The sequence below is a fragment of the Mustela putorius genome, unplaced genomic scaffold, assembly GCF_011764305.1.
Source record: "Mustela putorius furo isolate JIRA1106 unplaced genomic scaffold, ASM1176430v1.1 tig00002160_pilon_pilon_pilon, whole genome shotgun sequence".
Taxonomy (NCBI): Eukaryota; Metazoa; Chordata; class Mammalia; order Carnivora; family Mustelidae; genus Mustela; species Mustela putorius.
In genome coordinates, this window is record NW_025421958.1 from 108,898 (window position 1) to 125,471 (window position 16,574).

A 16,574-nucleotide genomic window follows, 5' to 3' on the forward strand; every position below is an offset into this window, starting at 1 on the left:
TACACATAGTCATAATCACTCTATGCCCAATTTTGGAAATATTTACTGACTGCTGAGACAGTCAACATTTCAAGACAGAGCTCCTATGATCATATTTCATTTCACCCAAACATATTTGGAATTTTATTTCCGTAGTTTAACATAAAATCAGATTAACAATTCTTCTGATTTTACATTATCAAATATTTTGGAGCAAAACTGGAATGAACAGTAAGTACACTTTCAGCTTTCAAACTACCACAACGTGAAGTTTTTTTCCCACTCCCCAGTTTCCCTATGAACTAAGTTAATCAAGTCTTCGAAATTTGCAACTGTTTCTTTAATTCCAAACTATTTATTTCAAGCACCCAGTTAATTGGCAGAATGCCTATTTCTTCACACAGCTTTCTATTACTGAGCTTCAAATTTTCTTCTTTATGACATCTCCCTTATGTTATCTTCTGCAATAACCTTTTGGTGCACAATTAAAGGCCTCCCAAACCCAATCTTTGTTGAGGCTCCAACTGGCAAATGTCTTCCAAAAAAACAAAAGAAAGTAATTTTCCTTTCCCATTTTTACAATGTAGCCCAGTAGAAAACTGCTCAACTTAACTTGGCTCTAAGTTTTTAAACTATGTAGCACTTTGGACATTTTAAAGATGAATGGAAGAGAGGAAGCCAAACTCTAATTCATGAAAGATACGATGATAACTGAATCTTCCCAAATTAAGCAGCTAATAGCAGATTACAAAAATATGGCTTACTTAGCTGGGGAAGAAAGTCTGAAGCTTTCTCAAGAGTCAGTATGGACTCAGGGTATGTGGCTGCCTCAGTCAGAAGAGCATTCTACTCTTGATCTTGGGGTTGTGAGTTCAAGCCCCATGTTGGGTGTAGAGACTATTTAAATAAATAAATAAACTTTTTTTTTTTTAAAAGTCAGTATGGACCAATGATGCAGCTATGTTTATCCAAGCAAATGGAGAATGAAACGAGCAGAAAAAAATAAAGTCAGAAAAAGAATGTGATTTGTTACCATTTTCTCTTATAGGCCATAGGAAATCAAGTCTTATCATTAATTTTACATTTCCATCATACTATTTGAAATTCAAACAATGAGAATACTAGCTATTGTTTGTGCCTTGGATAAAGAGAAAGGAGGTATTTATTTCAGGAGATGTTTAAATATACAGGTTTGCAACTGAAAATATTAGAAAACAATTTTATGGCCTTGACAAAGGTTTCCTATCTGTTGACCCAGTTCAACATTTTCAGTTCCTCAGAAAATTATTCAAACTTTTGATGGTGTAGTTGGCACAATACCCCACCCACCAGAATATATCTGCTACCTCCTTTCTGCCTTATCTTTTAAGACTCAGTTCAAATACTGTCAGCTCAATGATGCCTTTCTAAATTAATCCAGTCTGTAGCAATATCCTGCTTACTTTTTCATAACTCTTAGAGACTATATCAAACTTTCTGGCATGTGATTATTTTGCCTTGTTCTCTGTTTCATGAAAAGTCTCTTTCTACTTTCTCAAACTAAAAACGTTACAAATCCTCCATAACGCAGAACATAATGCTGGATAAATATAAAGCATTATCAAACATTAAGTATAAAGTACTATGAAGGACACCAATAGCTCCAGATATTCTGTGTCATGTGTACTTGGGAGCAGAATTCTGGTAGTTAGGGACTGAGCTTAAAGATACATCTGCACAGCAAGCACACTTTCTATAAACCATGTGTTAATCTGGGTACCTCAGTAGGGAAGAGGCTGGTAGATTCAAGTCCCTCCAAGCCACTTCCTAACGATGACAGGGAGTTAGTAAGTGTTCCCAACATCTTATACATTTACCCTCCATTAAGGTAGAAAGAGCCTACTTAGCCATTTGTCTTACTTCAAAGTCCATCAAGAGCTCCCTTCCCTTGCCTATACTCCTTTCTCAATTTACAGTTCTATCTCAAATTCCATTCCTAAAACAGTCAAGCGTTTCAGCTGCACTTAAAATACGGATTCAAATACCGGAAGAAGCCATGATACCACCTAGAAGGGCTGGTGTTATTCAGGGACATCCAGTTCTGAGGGGAACACCAGATGTGAGGGGAAGCAGTGCTAGCTGCACTACTCAGAGGCCCCTTTGTACGTCATCAAGTCACAGCCCTCCTCCTACTCCTCTCCAGCAGAAACATGAAAAAAAGAGCTCATTTCTGCCTTGAAGAACAGATAATCATGTGAACCTCACCATAACAGCCCTCAATCTTATAATATTGTAATTATGTATTTTATCCATATTGTAGTGTAACAGCTTCTTCCAAAGCTAAACTCCTACCCCACCTAAATGTAGCCATTTTCATTCCATGTGCTCAAAATTGCAAAAAGAGAAAACACTGAATTCATCCATTCTAGAGCCATTATGTTGTTCTCAGTAATGATCCTGACATTGATCTCTTAAAATACCACTTGGTTCCTTATCTATATCTTCCCTGCTACTGTTAACTTCAAGTTACCAAAAAAGAAAAAAAGGCAAAATTATTACTTCTATTTTATAGAAATAAATAAAAGCAGCCTTGGGAAACGTATATGAGAATCATCTTGTTCACTTTGTTTCTTGCCTCCAGTAAGACTGTTACAACCCAAAAGTGATACAGCTTAAGGAATCCAGAAAGCTAAGCAGCAAATTCAAACCGCTCCTCAAATGGCCATGTATGTACTACATTTATCCTTGACTCTCCCATTCCTTAAGCAAAGTGTTATAATAGCAGTAATGTGTCTGCCAACACAAAAAAGGTTTTATTAGGCCTCAAATGTCCTGCTTCCCTGGACTTATGAAATAAGTTTTTTAATCCATTTTCAGTTTTTCAATAAGAAATCATTTCCACAGATTCTCCATATGAATTAAAATTTCTCCCTTAACTACCATAATCCAAACTCCACATACTGAGAGCCAGAATAAACCATTAAATGCTGAAAATTAAAAAGAAAATAGAAATCTGCAAATGTTTCAAAACAGCACACAAAAAACAAAAATCAAGAAGCCTGTATGGTACGGTGTCAATAGTAACTCATAACTGCTTTTACTCACTTATTTATAACCCTTTCTAATTAAGAAAGTGCTTTAAATTCCCCATAGCACCTACACAGGGCCCTAACCATATCTCTTAGTTCACCATCTCTTGGCTGAATTGAGTATAGCAAGCAAAAAGGACTATCCGCAATCTATGCTACTAATTGAAGTCATTAATTTGGACTACTGTAAATTTTGTCAAATTCGTGAGAGGTAACACTGTATAAAAACATTAACTACCAGGGCGCGTGGGTGGCTCAGTGGGTTAAAGCCTCTGCCTTCGGCTCAGGTCGTGATCTCAGGGTCCTGGGATCGAGCCCCGCATTGGGCTCTGCTCAGCAAGGAGCCTGCATCTCTCTCTCTCTCTCTCTCTCTCTCTCTCTCTGCTCTCTGCCTCTCTGCCTACTTGTGATCTGTCAAATAAATAAATTTTAAAAAAAAAATTAACTACCTTATACCTTCTTACCTCTCTTTCCCAGGTTCTGAAATATAAAAAAGTATCTCTGAAAATAAAGAAGATCTCAAAGGATTCTGAGACTCCTGGCAAGTTTCAGAAATGCAGCAAGCCTCTCTTCAAAGTTAAAAAGCCATAAACTTCTCAGCTAACTCTATTGAAGCAGCTTCACCAAAGTTCTAAAAAGTGGAAAGCATTTATCAAGAATGTTTCCATTTCTCTCTCTTCTGAGTAATCCGAGCTCCCTCAGAGTTACCTTCTCTAGTTATCAAATTATCTGAATTTCATTTTCCATATTACCATGTTTCATAGTCTTTCCAAATCATGGCATAGTTGTTGAAACTATTTAGGATACACTGTTTTGGCTTCTGTTCAAATTTAAGAAGTCAGAAGCTCCAGGGGCGCCTGGGTGGCTCAGTGGTTTAAGCCTCTGCCTTCGGCTTGGGTCATGGTCTCAGGGTCCTGGGATCGAGCCCCACGTCGGGCTCTCTGCTCAGCGGGGAGCCTGCTTCCCCCTCTCTCTCTACCTACTTGTGATCTCTATCAAATAAATAAATAAATAAATCTTAAAAAAAAAAAAAAAAAAAAGAAGTCAGAAGCTCCAGCTTAGCTACCATTTCCAGTTATGTATCACTGCATAATAAATTACCCCTAAAACTTAGCAGCTTAAAGCAACAACCATTTTCTTTTCTCCGATTTTGTTGGTCAGAAATTCAGAAAGCATACAGCCAGCAATTCATCTGTTCCATGTGGCATCAAATGACATCCCTTGTGGTCTTAAGCTGATGAACAGACTGAAGAGTCCAAGATGGCCCCACTCACCTGCCTGGGACCTTGGTAGAGATGGCTAAATGGCCAGGCTCCACTGGGAATGTCCAGGAGTGCTGAGACACGGCCTCTCCAGTATGACAGTTGCTAGTGTATGCCAGCCTTCAGAACAGACCTCTCTAGCAAGTACATTTCAGCAAGTCTAGTCAGATCTTACATGACATCTCAGGAGTCCCAAAGAAAGTATGTCAGACAGAGGAAGTGGAAGCTGCGAGTTTCTTAAGGTCTGCACCCAGAAACAGGTACAGTGTCACTTCCACCAAATTCTATTGGTCTAAGTAGTTACAACACTCACAGCATTCCATTACCCTTTATCCATTACACAATAAATTGTTTTAATCTTCTGAGAATTAGAAAACAAGTGAATTCAAAGGAACCTTCTTTTCTACCCTTTGAATCCAGATATAAAAAATATGTATTATCAGGGACTGTCCAGTTGTCAGTCTAGCAACTATCTCTACACACCCCTAAAACCACTCATACTACATAAAAAGAATCAGACCAAAATCTGCACTTTTTTGTTTTAATAAAACTCCAGTATTCCAAATTCTATTTTTTTTTCCTAAAGATTTTATTTATTTATTTGTCAGAGAAAGAGCAGAAGCACGGAGAGCTACAGGCAGAACAGGCAGTGCAGGCAGAGGGAGAAACAGGCTCCTCACTGAACAAGGAGCGCAATGTGGGACTTGATCCCAGGACCCTGGGATCATGACCTGAGCCAAACGCAGACGCTTACCCTACTGAGCCATCCAGGCATCCCACCAGTATTCCAACTTCTATTGGCTTATCTATTAGCTTATCCAAATATCTATTAGCTTACCTATTAGCTAAATTATATTAGCTAACCACAACTGAGGTTCCTATATTTTTTATTATACATGTATGTATAGCAATAAGTTTTTTCCTTCCAAGATTTTATTTAAATTCACATTAACATATAGTGAAATATTAGTTTCAGGAGTAGAATTTAGTGATTCATCACTTACATACAACACCCAGTGTTCATCACAAGTGCCCTCCTTAATTCCCAACAGTTCATTTTTGCCCTTGCTTCCCTTGCCTTTGGTGATGTTTCTAGGAAGAAGTCACCGTGGATGCCTGTGTTCTCCTCTAGGATTTTGATGGATTCCTGTCTCACATTTAAGTCTTTCATCCATTTTGAATTTATTTTTGTGTATGGTTTAAGAAAGTAGTCCAGTTCTATTCTTCTGCATGTGGCTGTCCAACTTCCCCAGCACCATTTGTGGAAGAAACTGTCTTTTTCTATTGGATATTCTTTCCTGCTTTGCCGAAAATTGGTTGACCATACAATTGAGGGTCCATTTCCAGGTCCTCTATTCTGCTCCATTGCTCTGTGTCTGTTTTTGTGCTAGTACCATACTATCTTGATGATTACAGCACTGGAATACAGTTTGAAGTTTGGAATTACAGTACCCCCAGCTTTGGTTTTCCTTTTCAACCTTCCTTTGGCTATTCAGGATCTTTTCTGGTTCCAAACAAATTTTAGGATTGTTTGTTCTAGCTCTGTAGAAAATGCTGGTGGTATTTTGATAGAGATTGCACTGGATGTAAAAATTGCTTTGGGTAGTAGAGACATTTTACCAGTATTTGTTCCTCCAATCCATGAGCATGGAACACTTTCCCATTTCTTTGTGTCTTCCTCAATTTCTTTCCTAAGTGTTCTATAGTTTTCAGATTACCAATCTTTTACCTCTTTGGTCAGACTTATTCCTAGGTATTTTATGGGTTTTGGTGCATGTAGCAATCATTTTCAAATGACTGAAAGGGATATTAGGGGTAAAAACCCAATGTTCTCTATGTACACCATCTTTTGCAAATCTCACAAAGAAGCCAGAATGTAACAAACAAAAATAATAATAGTTAAAATTTACTTTGTGCTTACTTACTATCTGCTAGGCAGTGTTTTAAGTACTTAACATGTATTAGCTTTATTGAAGCCATCTAACCTTATGAGATAGTATTATTAGGTTTTCTATTTTTCAGATGAGAAAACCAAATTGCATGGGGAAGAAAAAAAAAACCACTACTAAGTGACAGCACCAGTATTCAACCCCAGGTAGTATGGCACCAGTGCATTCTACCCCTAGGGCCGTATGACATATAGATTATCCCCACTTAGACATCATGCTACCTCATCCTACCAGACTTTGACCTGGGTACAGGTCAAAGCAGGATTGTATGTATGCACCTCAGATCCTCTATCCTAATACCCTGCCTGCAATGAAAAACCCCAAACATTTCCTGTTACTGGGCCTTTTGTATCTGACTCAAATTAGGAATAGTGTCTGCCTTGGTTTCTCCACTCTTAACCCTATGTCAGCCACAGACACTTGAATGGACTGTAAATGGTTTTATATCTTCGCACACACTGAGAAAAAGACAAGCCAGCAAGAATAAAAGGCTGGGAGCATGGATCCAAATTGTTCCTCAGTTAGTGAACTAAGATGCTGCCCCCACCGCTTCCTGGAGTTAACACTGACCCATGCCTACCAACAGTTTCCTGCCACATCTCTCAGATTTGTAAGAGGAAGTTTTGGTCACCTCTGAGGAACCTAGTATACTGATCTACAATACACCTGAATATGTCTATGCATGGTTTAAACATATATGCACGGCATTGTCTTGGCTCCCTTGCAGTGCCCTTTTCCTTCCTAGAAGAAGGCAAAAAGGGCCAGGAAAAACATCAGAGACCCAAAGGACCAACAAAGGTAAGACCAGACAATCTAATGAGCTCAGTACAAAAGGCAAAGTTCAACTCTTAAACTTAGAAAATACTGAAATGCCTAATAACACGGTATACACCAAGTCTCTGATGCACAGCATTTGTGAATTATCCAGCCTTGCATTACACTGAAAGTAAACAGATAACTATTGGTATTTGTTATTCCTTAAATTTATGTCTTAATTAGTTTGACAAGTTGATTTTAAATAATGAAAGCCATCTCTGAAAGGTCCATTTAGACTTGTGTAGATAATCAGCATCTGCCTCTAATCAAACTGAGATGATTAGCAAATTAAACCCTTTAATTAGCATTTTGCATAATTTAGCCAAATTATGCTTCTTAGGTCTAAGAAGGTGAAACAGGGTGAATTTATCAGTAGATATTCCTTTAAATCTTTATTAATTATCAAATTTTACCACATATACAGTAAAAATAAAGACATACAAATTAAAATCAGCCTAGTTGGCTAAAACCTAACACTTCACACAACATTTAAGCTAATTATGTCATTTGGGGCAAATTAACACAATACTCAGAAGAGAAGAAAAATATTTCATTTCAATTTTCTCCATCAACTACCTCAGAGGTCAACTTACCAAACTATATTCAAACAGCATTTTTTAAGAAGGAAGGAAAAAGCAAGCATCTCTCTGCTGCCATTCAGTACTGCAGAAGCCAAGGTTAATTTCACTACTCATTCAATCATACAGTTCTCAAGAAAAGCACTCACAAAAAGGTAAGCAACCTGTCAATTTTCTTTGTTAGACAGAAAGAGACCACAGGACAATATAGTAGCAAAGATGCCATCACAAAAAAACAAGATAAGCCATTAATTTTAGCTACAAGCAATACATTCTCTGACACACAGAGTGATGCTTTTTTTTTTTTTTAAAGTATCTCCACTCTCAACTGACCAAAACACCCCATTAGCCATCAACGGTACCAATTTCCAGGGTTTGATAAACAAGTCAGGTAATAAATAGCAAGAGCTTAAAAAACAGTGGAGGAAGCGTATATCTTTTCTAACATACATCAAACCCCAGCTTCTGATGAAGACATGGTCTTGGAAATAGCCCCTCTGTTCTAGAATTAATCCTCTTACCAAAAAGAGGCAGTGAAATTTCAAAGTAGACTTTTCTCATGACTAAAGATAACAACCTACTGAAAACTTCAAATAAATTATCTTTCTTCTGCTATGAATACTACCCAAACTGTAGCTCTTCGTGTGTGTGTCTGTGTGTGTGTGTCTGTGTGTGTGTGTGCATGTGGGTGTGTGCCTGTGTGTCAAAGGGAGTGATAAATATAAAGAAAAAAATAATGTCAAGCTTATATTAAAAAAGGGTCACTCAAATAAATTGTAATTCATTTTAAAGAATATACAACACACCAAATGAAAACTGGCACAGAATAAACAAGAAGCTATCCTTTCCAAATCCAAATTGCAATCTATTTGTATGCAGGTCCTACTGCATCCCTGAACAACCTGTATTTGGAGAGCCCAAACAATAGCTCTGATGTACACTAATCAACCAAATAGTACCAAAATTGTTTCTTTAAGGACTTACTCGAGTGGCAATATTTTTAATATAATTTAGTGTTTTGCATCTACAGGCACTCAGAAAATATTAGTCGGTTCACTGACTGGAAAAATCAAGCCTACATTCCAGAGACTGTTCTTTTGGTATTTCATAGCAGGTCTCAGGGAAAGCATCCACAGTCTAATTTGGCTCTGAAGTGACATGATATATATCCAGCCAAAAATACTTACTTCTCTTAACCCTTGAAGTATCAATAGGGCAACTAAAATCAAATGTAAAAAAGTTAAAACTCTAGGAACATAAATGCTCAACCTTTAGTCTTATTCACTTGCTATTTAACAAACCCCACTAGCCACTTAATATTAAAGCAGAAGGAAGAGACACATAAACACCTGCAAAGCATGAACTTCAATTCATTTCACTACTTTTTTCCCTTCTAAACAGTCTGATATAAGTTTAAGTACAGTGCTTTGGCTCCCCCAAATGACACTTCTAGAGCATAATCCTGTCACAGAGAAAAGAAACAGAAGCTAAATAAATACAGCTGGATTCCTTGTATCCCATCTTCATTGGAAGAAACTTGTCCCTAGATTCAGTTTTAGTATCATCCCTCATCTACTCCACTTTCAGTAAATAAACAAAAATATTACATATTCAACCAAGAGTTTATCTCCGAGTCCCAAAAGGTGAAAGAATTATATAACTAACAAACAGGAAAAAGATGAAGGTAAAAGTATTGTACCAAAGTTTGCGTCACAGAGGTATTAACAGTCAAAAAAAAGGGGGGGGGGGACACATTTTTATTAAAAATGCCTTAAAGTAATTAACCACAAAGACTAGTTCCAAGATTACAACTAACCAGACCTTCAAACACCAAAAAGTTCTATTTCGAGAAATAAAAAATGTCACTGCCAATAAAAAAAATCACTGTTTAATTTTAAACATTCAATATAACTTTCAGAGTTAGAGTCCACTGTTTTCATATGCATAACCAAAGTGCTTACTAAATAATAAAATGGCTAGCCATTAGTGTTCACAATGTGCCAAGCAGTGTGCAATTTAGATAGATAATTTCTTTTAGTTTCACAACAATTCTATGAGGAATATACTATGATATTCTCTACCTCACTTCTCTTACCTTACTCATGAAGAAAATAAGGCACTGAAAAGTTAGGTAACTTACCCAGGGTCATAAAAAAATCCATTATGAGATTAATTCTCCCCCATTTTCTCACTCATACACTTTCCCTTAGCAATCTTCTTTTCCACAGATTCAAATACTACTGTTACATATTTTGATTATGTACTTTCAACCATGATCTCTTGAACGCAGCCTAGTATGTTGAACTGTCCACAGCCTATCCCCACCAGCCCACCAGCACTCATAAGCAGTATGCTCACAACAAAATATACCACCCTATCCACAAAACATACTCCTATTTCTATATTCCCTACCATTACTAAGACACTATTCTTTATCTACCAAACAGCCTGGAGTCCTATTCATTTCACACTCCATTACGTCATCCAACCTTCAGGCTCTGTCCATATCTATCATATTGGCCCACTTCTTTCCATTGTCACAGCCACTACTGTAATTCAGACCCTCATTCAGTCCTTCATTCGGTCAAATCTTCCTTGGTGTTAACACAGAAATTGGCAATATCTCAACAGAACTCTGCTATAAGTCTCAACATTCTATTACTTGTCAATCTTTTTTTCTTTTAACTTTCAATTTTTTTTAGCTTTCATTTTAAAATAATTATGGACTCACAAATTGCAAAAAACAGTACAGAGAGTTTCCTTGTACCCTTCAGGGTCCCTCAATGGTTATATGTTACATAACTAGAGTACAAAACCTAAACCAGGACAAATGATACTGGTACAGTGCATGAGTACAGTTCCATGCCATTTCACCACATCTGTAGATATGTGAAACAACCACAATTGAGAGGAATTATTTTTACTCTGAGGGTCTTAGTGTTAATTAATCTCATCAAGGCTTTAACAGACTCATTCTCATGGTCAGCTAGCAGGGAGGTCCACTATTACCTGACGTAATATGTCCAATATTACCTGACAATCTTAAATCTCAACTTGGGTCTCAACTCTAGACTTCCTTATTCACTCAGCCACTGTGCTTCTCTTTTACCATACTAAATTAAAACATGTCAGTACCCTCCTCAAAAAGTCAGCAATTACCTCTTGCCCTTATCCTATCTCACTAACCTTCCCTCCCTCTCTTCCCCACAATTTTTTTTTAAAGATTTTACTCATTTATTTGATACAGAGAGTGAGAGAGCACAAGCAGAGGGAACAGCAAGTGGAGAGAGAGGGAGAAACAGGTTCCACGCTGAGAAGAGAGCCCGATGCAGGGTTCGATCCCCAGACCCTGGGATCATGACCTGAGTGGAAAGCAGACACTTAATCAACTGAGCCACCCAGTGCCCCTTCCCCATAATCTAACTACAAGCTTCCTTCTCATTAAAAATGTATAACCAAAACCAGATCAATGTGGGGGAATATGTGAATGTACTTCCTTGAAATTCATAAAGCCATTAAAATAATGCCAAATGAACAGAGTATATGATATCTAGAAGATCTCACAGGAGTAGGGGTTAGGAAAAATAGAATGACAAAACTATGAGTGTTCAAGCTGGAAAGAAGAAAGAGTACCATACCACATGAAGGAAGAGCAGGCTGCTGTTTCTAGGGGGGGAAAAAGGCAGGTTCCAAGGCCCTCTATTACCAACCAGTCCTCAGAACAGAGTTCCAACAGTTGGTAAGCCCCCACAAAGATGCAAAAGAAAGAGATCACCTTAATCCACCCATTCTATCCCTTAGGTTTATCTTCAGAACCTGTAAGCCGACAAGGCAATAAATTTTATAGGTCCCTAGGTCCAAAGGCAAAGTTCTCTCAACAGTTTGGTGCTTGGAATTCCTCTATTGTTTATATACATCATCATCCCCATGTATTAAAATATAAATAAATAAATTTAAAAATTAGAATTCTTCTTACGATTAATATTCCTCAAGTCTTACTATCTTAAGTCACCATAAATACATAATTTCTAGGAATTATTTCTATACATAAGTGATCCAAAGACCAGAAACCTCACTAGATGAACAGCACAATCTCAGGAAAAAAAGCACCTTCACTATATGTTCTATGATGATATCTCCAAAGGAAATAGAAAGAACTGAATGTCCTACCCCAGGCCCACCAAATGATCTATGAGCAGCCAGCCAGTCTTAACTCTCCCAATCTGAGAAGTTTGCTTGCCCTCTTACACTAGGATACTAGCAAACTCTACATCCACAATAATGAAGAGTTTTGAACTCTGTTTATAAAGCAGACTAAAAAGAAGTATTATTTTGATGCCACTTTTGACTGTCTCCATGTGTTATACTCACAGTTGTTGTGCATACTGGAACTACACAATACAGAGGGTTTAAGAAGATTATTTTTTACAAATAATAGGAAGACATCCAGATATAACCTTAGTAATGGAAATAGTAAGTCTGGGATGACAGTTACTTTAGTGTTAGTAAAGAGTTAGTAAACAGTCTGTTTTTTAAAAAGGGGTAATTCGGGACGCCTGGGTGGCTCAGTCAATTAAGCCGCTGCCTTCAGCTCAGGCCATAATCCCAGGGTTCTGGGATCGAGTCCCGTATTGGGCTCCTTGCTCCACAGGGAGCCTGCTTCTCTCTCCGCCTCTGCCTGCCACGCTTCCTGTTTGCACGTGCTCTCTCTTTCTCTCTCTCTCACAAGTAAATAAATAAATAAAATCTTTTTTTTTAAAAAGGGGGGAGGGGTAATTCCATAACTAAAATATAAAAGAAACAGAAAAGCAATCTAAAACAAAATAATACTAACAAACATAAAGAATCACATATAATGTATTAAATGTCATAATCAAGGGGCACCTAGGTGGCTCAGTCAGTTAAGCGTCTAACTCTTGGTTTCGGTTCAGGTCATGATCTCAGGGTCATGAGACTGAGCCCTGCATCCACTTCTGTGCTTAGTGCACAGTCTGCTGGAGATTCTCTCTTCCTCTCTCAGTGCTCCTGCCCCCATTCACATGGACGCACTCTCTCAAATAAACCTTTTTTTAAAAATGTCATAATCAAGTGGTTAAATACTGTACCCACTCCTAGAAACTTTGTGAATGCAATATCCACCAATGTAGACTGGTATAGTGTGTGTGTGTTGGTGCCTCAAATGCCCCATCTTTTCCAAAAACGTGAACTTACAGAAACATACAGAACAAAATAAAGTATAATTATCCATCAATTCACACAGTAGTTTCATTCCAGGAACTATCAGGGTACACAAAAACCATGGGGGAAAAAACATTTTATGTATATTTATAAAACAGTGTTTGGGTCTAGATTCAGGTCATTAAAACAGGCTTGTGATTTTTTTTTTTACCCCACATAAATTTTTAAAAGGAAAAAGAAAAATCAAAAAGGACATGGAAAAATTCATTGTTGTACAGAACTATCCAGTGCATTGCAGACACTCCAGCATCCCCATTTCCTGTCTATTAAATGCTTGTAAAACACACCAGTCATTGTTAAAACCATCAGCAATACACCACAAAGATGTCCAAAGTACAGGAAGTAGTCCCTGAAGTCCAGAACCCCTAAATGAACCAAGGAGTTATCCTAAAAGGCCCAGTCTGAAACAACCAGTGGACCTCTCTCCAAAGAAGGTGCTCCTCCTTTCTCCTAAGCCAAAAACAAAACCAAATCAAGGCTGTAATTTCCTTTTTTTTTTTTTTTTTTAAAGATTTTAGTTATTTGTTTGACAGAGAGAGATTACAAGTAGGCAGAGAGGCAGGCAGAGAGAGAGGAGGAAGCAGGCTCCCCGCTGAGCAGAGAGCCCGATGTGGGACTCGATCCCAGGACCCTGAGATCATGACCTGAGCCGAAGGCAGCGGCTTAACCCACTGAGCCACCCAGGCACCCCTGTAATTTCCTTTTTATCATACTATTATTATTAGTAGTAGCATAAAGTCTACTTTGGAATTTTAGTTTCCACTGACATTTGAATATCACATGAGTCTACTGTTGAACATGAACTAAAACATACAATGTGACTAAAAAGATATTAAAAAAAAAAAAAAAGTACCAGAGAAAATCAACATAGGGTATAGAAAAGCCATGGTTGAGATAATAGCCCTTCAACAATGGAGCTGTGTAAATATAGTGTTTTCCTTAGAGGTAGCACACATATTATATTGGGAAAACTAGTTATGGCATATTTAATATATTGTGTTTCCATTTCTGCCAGGAACTGTCAGCTAAAATAAAACATCCTCGTAAAATTACAGTTAATGCTTTAATTTCCTACATTAATGTAAATCTCTAATCTCACACCTGTGTTTGCATATCCCTTTTGATGGGCACTGTCACCTTAAATGTCAGCATCTATTCCACATCATTTCAGTGTAGTTAAGGACTAGCTGGGAGGAAATGTGCTCATATATTTAGTAACATGCTTTGCAATAAACACATTTCAAAAATCTACAGATTGGATTTTTAGTTCCAGTTCCATCATTTAACTCTGGAGAGGTTACTTCACCTCTCTAACCTTTCCTCGTGGAGCTGCTGTCTGGATTAATTTATATAATCCATTTAAAGCATTTAGCTTAGTGCCCAGCATTCAGTAAACACATAACAAAAGTTAGCTATTTAGTGACAAACTTCTCTCCTCTGTCTCCTCAGATCACTGTGGACACCCAAAGCTTAAGAAGCCCACTGCTCATTTAGGTATCAACAAGTATTACTTCCTCGGGGAACAACATTCATACAGAGGTGACAGTCTCTGTATCAACTAAAAAAAAAAAACTGGAAAATATATGCTTACTAGGCTCCAATATGGACAACAGAAGGATTCTCTTGCCCAAAAGCGTCAAGCGACACTGAAACTGGGAGAGCACACTTCAAGCAGAGCTAAACAAGAGAAAAAGCCAGACAGCTGGCGGGTATCAATAGCTGGAGTATGGCACCAAGAATCTGAAAGCCAAGGAGGTTAGCAATCAGTGGAACTAGGGAGTAAAGAGCATAAAGAGAGCGTAACTACTTCATCTCTGTCTTCTGAGGGGTAGGGAGTGGCAGGATGGTTATACTAATGGGGCCTGGGCTAACTGCAACTATTTCCTCCTGCCTTTGTAACTCAACCTTAGCCACTCAATGACTAGAACACATAATGGTTTTTTCCTGCAACTCCATCAGGCTTCCACATCCCTGGTTCTTATTCTCATCCCAAAGACCTAGGATAAGGCACTATGATCTAGGCTCTGAATTAGCCCATGACAGGACTAGTTCAATTAAAAAGGATTTAATGTTCAGGGAGGACGGGGCAGCAGGAGACAAGAAAAAGGATGGTTATAGGTTGAAAAAATAAAGTACACATTTGAAAAGTCAGTATATGCTCTTTTTTTGGAAGACCTTCAGAAAACATCACTAACACTTCACAATGTAATGTTTAACGAAAAGAATATCAGAATACTAAAGATATATTTAGTAAATTAATTTCATTCTTTTAGGATCTAAATAGTAACATATATATAATATTATTAGGTGAGAAACTTCAGCTAAGTTACAGTCATACTTTCTCAAGGGCAAAGTCAGAGACATGAAGTCATCATCAATAAGAATACAAAGACTTCTATATTCAAAAGCTATACGAAAACTTTAAAAAACAAAAATGACTCTCGTAAGTTATTTGAAATTTTTTGCATATGTTAATTTTAGCCTTCAAGGGTAATTCAGCTTGAAGTTTCACATTTAGTCATAGCATCTCTAGGTTTAAACTATCTTATAATGAGCAAAATCTAATTTTGTAGCTTGATAAGGAAAATCCAAATTCTGTGAACTTCTAAAATATTGCCACAAAAGACCATCTACTATGGCATATTTTTACAATTATATGCATAAATGGTGAGTCCTCAATTAAGTAAAAGAATTCAATGAACCTTTCCTCACTCTCCAAATATAATACTAGAGCTGCACAAAAATATATATGAAACAATATAAAGTTAGCTTCCATAATTATTTGATGTCAAAAACAACATGAAGATAAGTGTACTGTTTATGGAGTGTGCTTACAGAAAAAAAAGCCCTATTAATGCTTTCACTTACATCATTTGAAAAGAAGTTAAAAGTATGCATTGTAACAGAAACACATAAAGAGCTCTGTGTAAATCATAAATTTTCCTATAAAGAATGGAGAACAAATTGAACTCTGCTAACCAGCATAATCCCTCAAATTCAGTTCAAAAGCAAAAGCTCATTTCATATACAACATATATATATGCGTGTGTGTGTGTATATATATATATATACATATATATATACTTATTACCTAATATTTAACCCTGAGAAAAAGTAAGTATTCCATGTTACTGTACTCATCTTAAAGATTACTTTGTTTATATAAGATAAATAGAGGTAAATCCTTTGAACTGACTACTATTTTCTCTGGAAATTGACTTGTTTACTCAACATTCAGCACCACGTTTGAATCCATCAGGCAATTCAACTCAAAACTGCCCACTTCAAATTCTTGGAATATAAAATTATCTACAGGGTGCCTGCGTGGCTCAGTCAATTGAGCACCTGACTCTTGGTTTTGGCTTAGGTCATGATCTGACAGGTCGTGAAACTGAGCCCTACATCGGGCTCCACGCTCAGTGGGGAGTCTGCTTGGAGATTCTTTCCCTTTGCCCTCCCCCTGTGCTCTTTCTCTCAAATAAATAAATCATAAAAAATAAACAAATAAATAAAATAAAACAAATAAATGATGTAAGGTTTACTTCGCCACTCTGAAAATAAACTTGAACCTTCATCTGATCATTAATCCTTTCTCCTTCAGTTCCTTTAAGTCGAAATTCCAACAAGAGTTAATGGTATGAGCTTACCATCCCACTTCACTCTTCTCCAAGCCCCTTTCCACTC

General features: G+C 37.3%; 1 protein-coding gene across 2 annotated transcripts in view; it reads right to left on the reverse strand.

The window, feature by feature from the left end:
• Nucleotides 1–16,574, reverse strand: part of LOC123394275 (DNA primase large subunit-like) — a 65,212-nt gene that overhangs the window by 27,013 nt on the left and 21,625 nt on the right. The gene's annotated exons all lie outside the window — the stretch shown is intronic.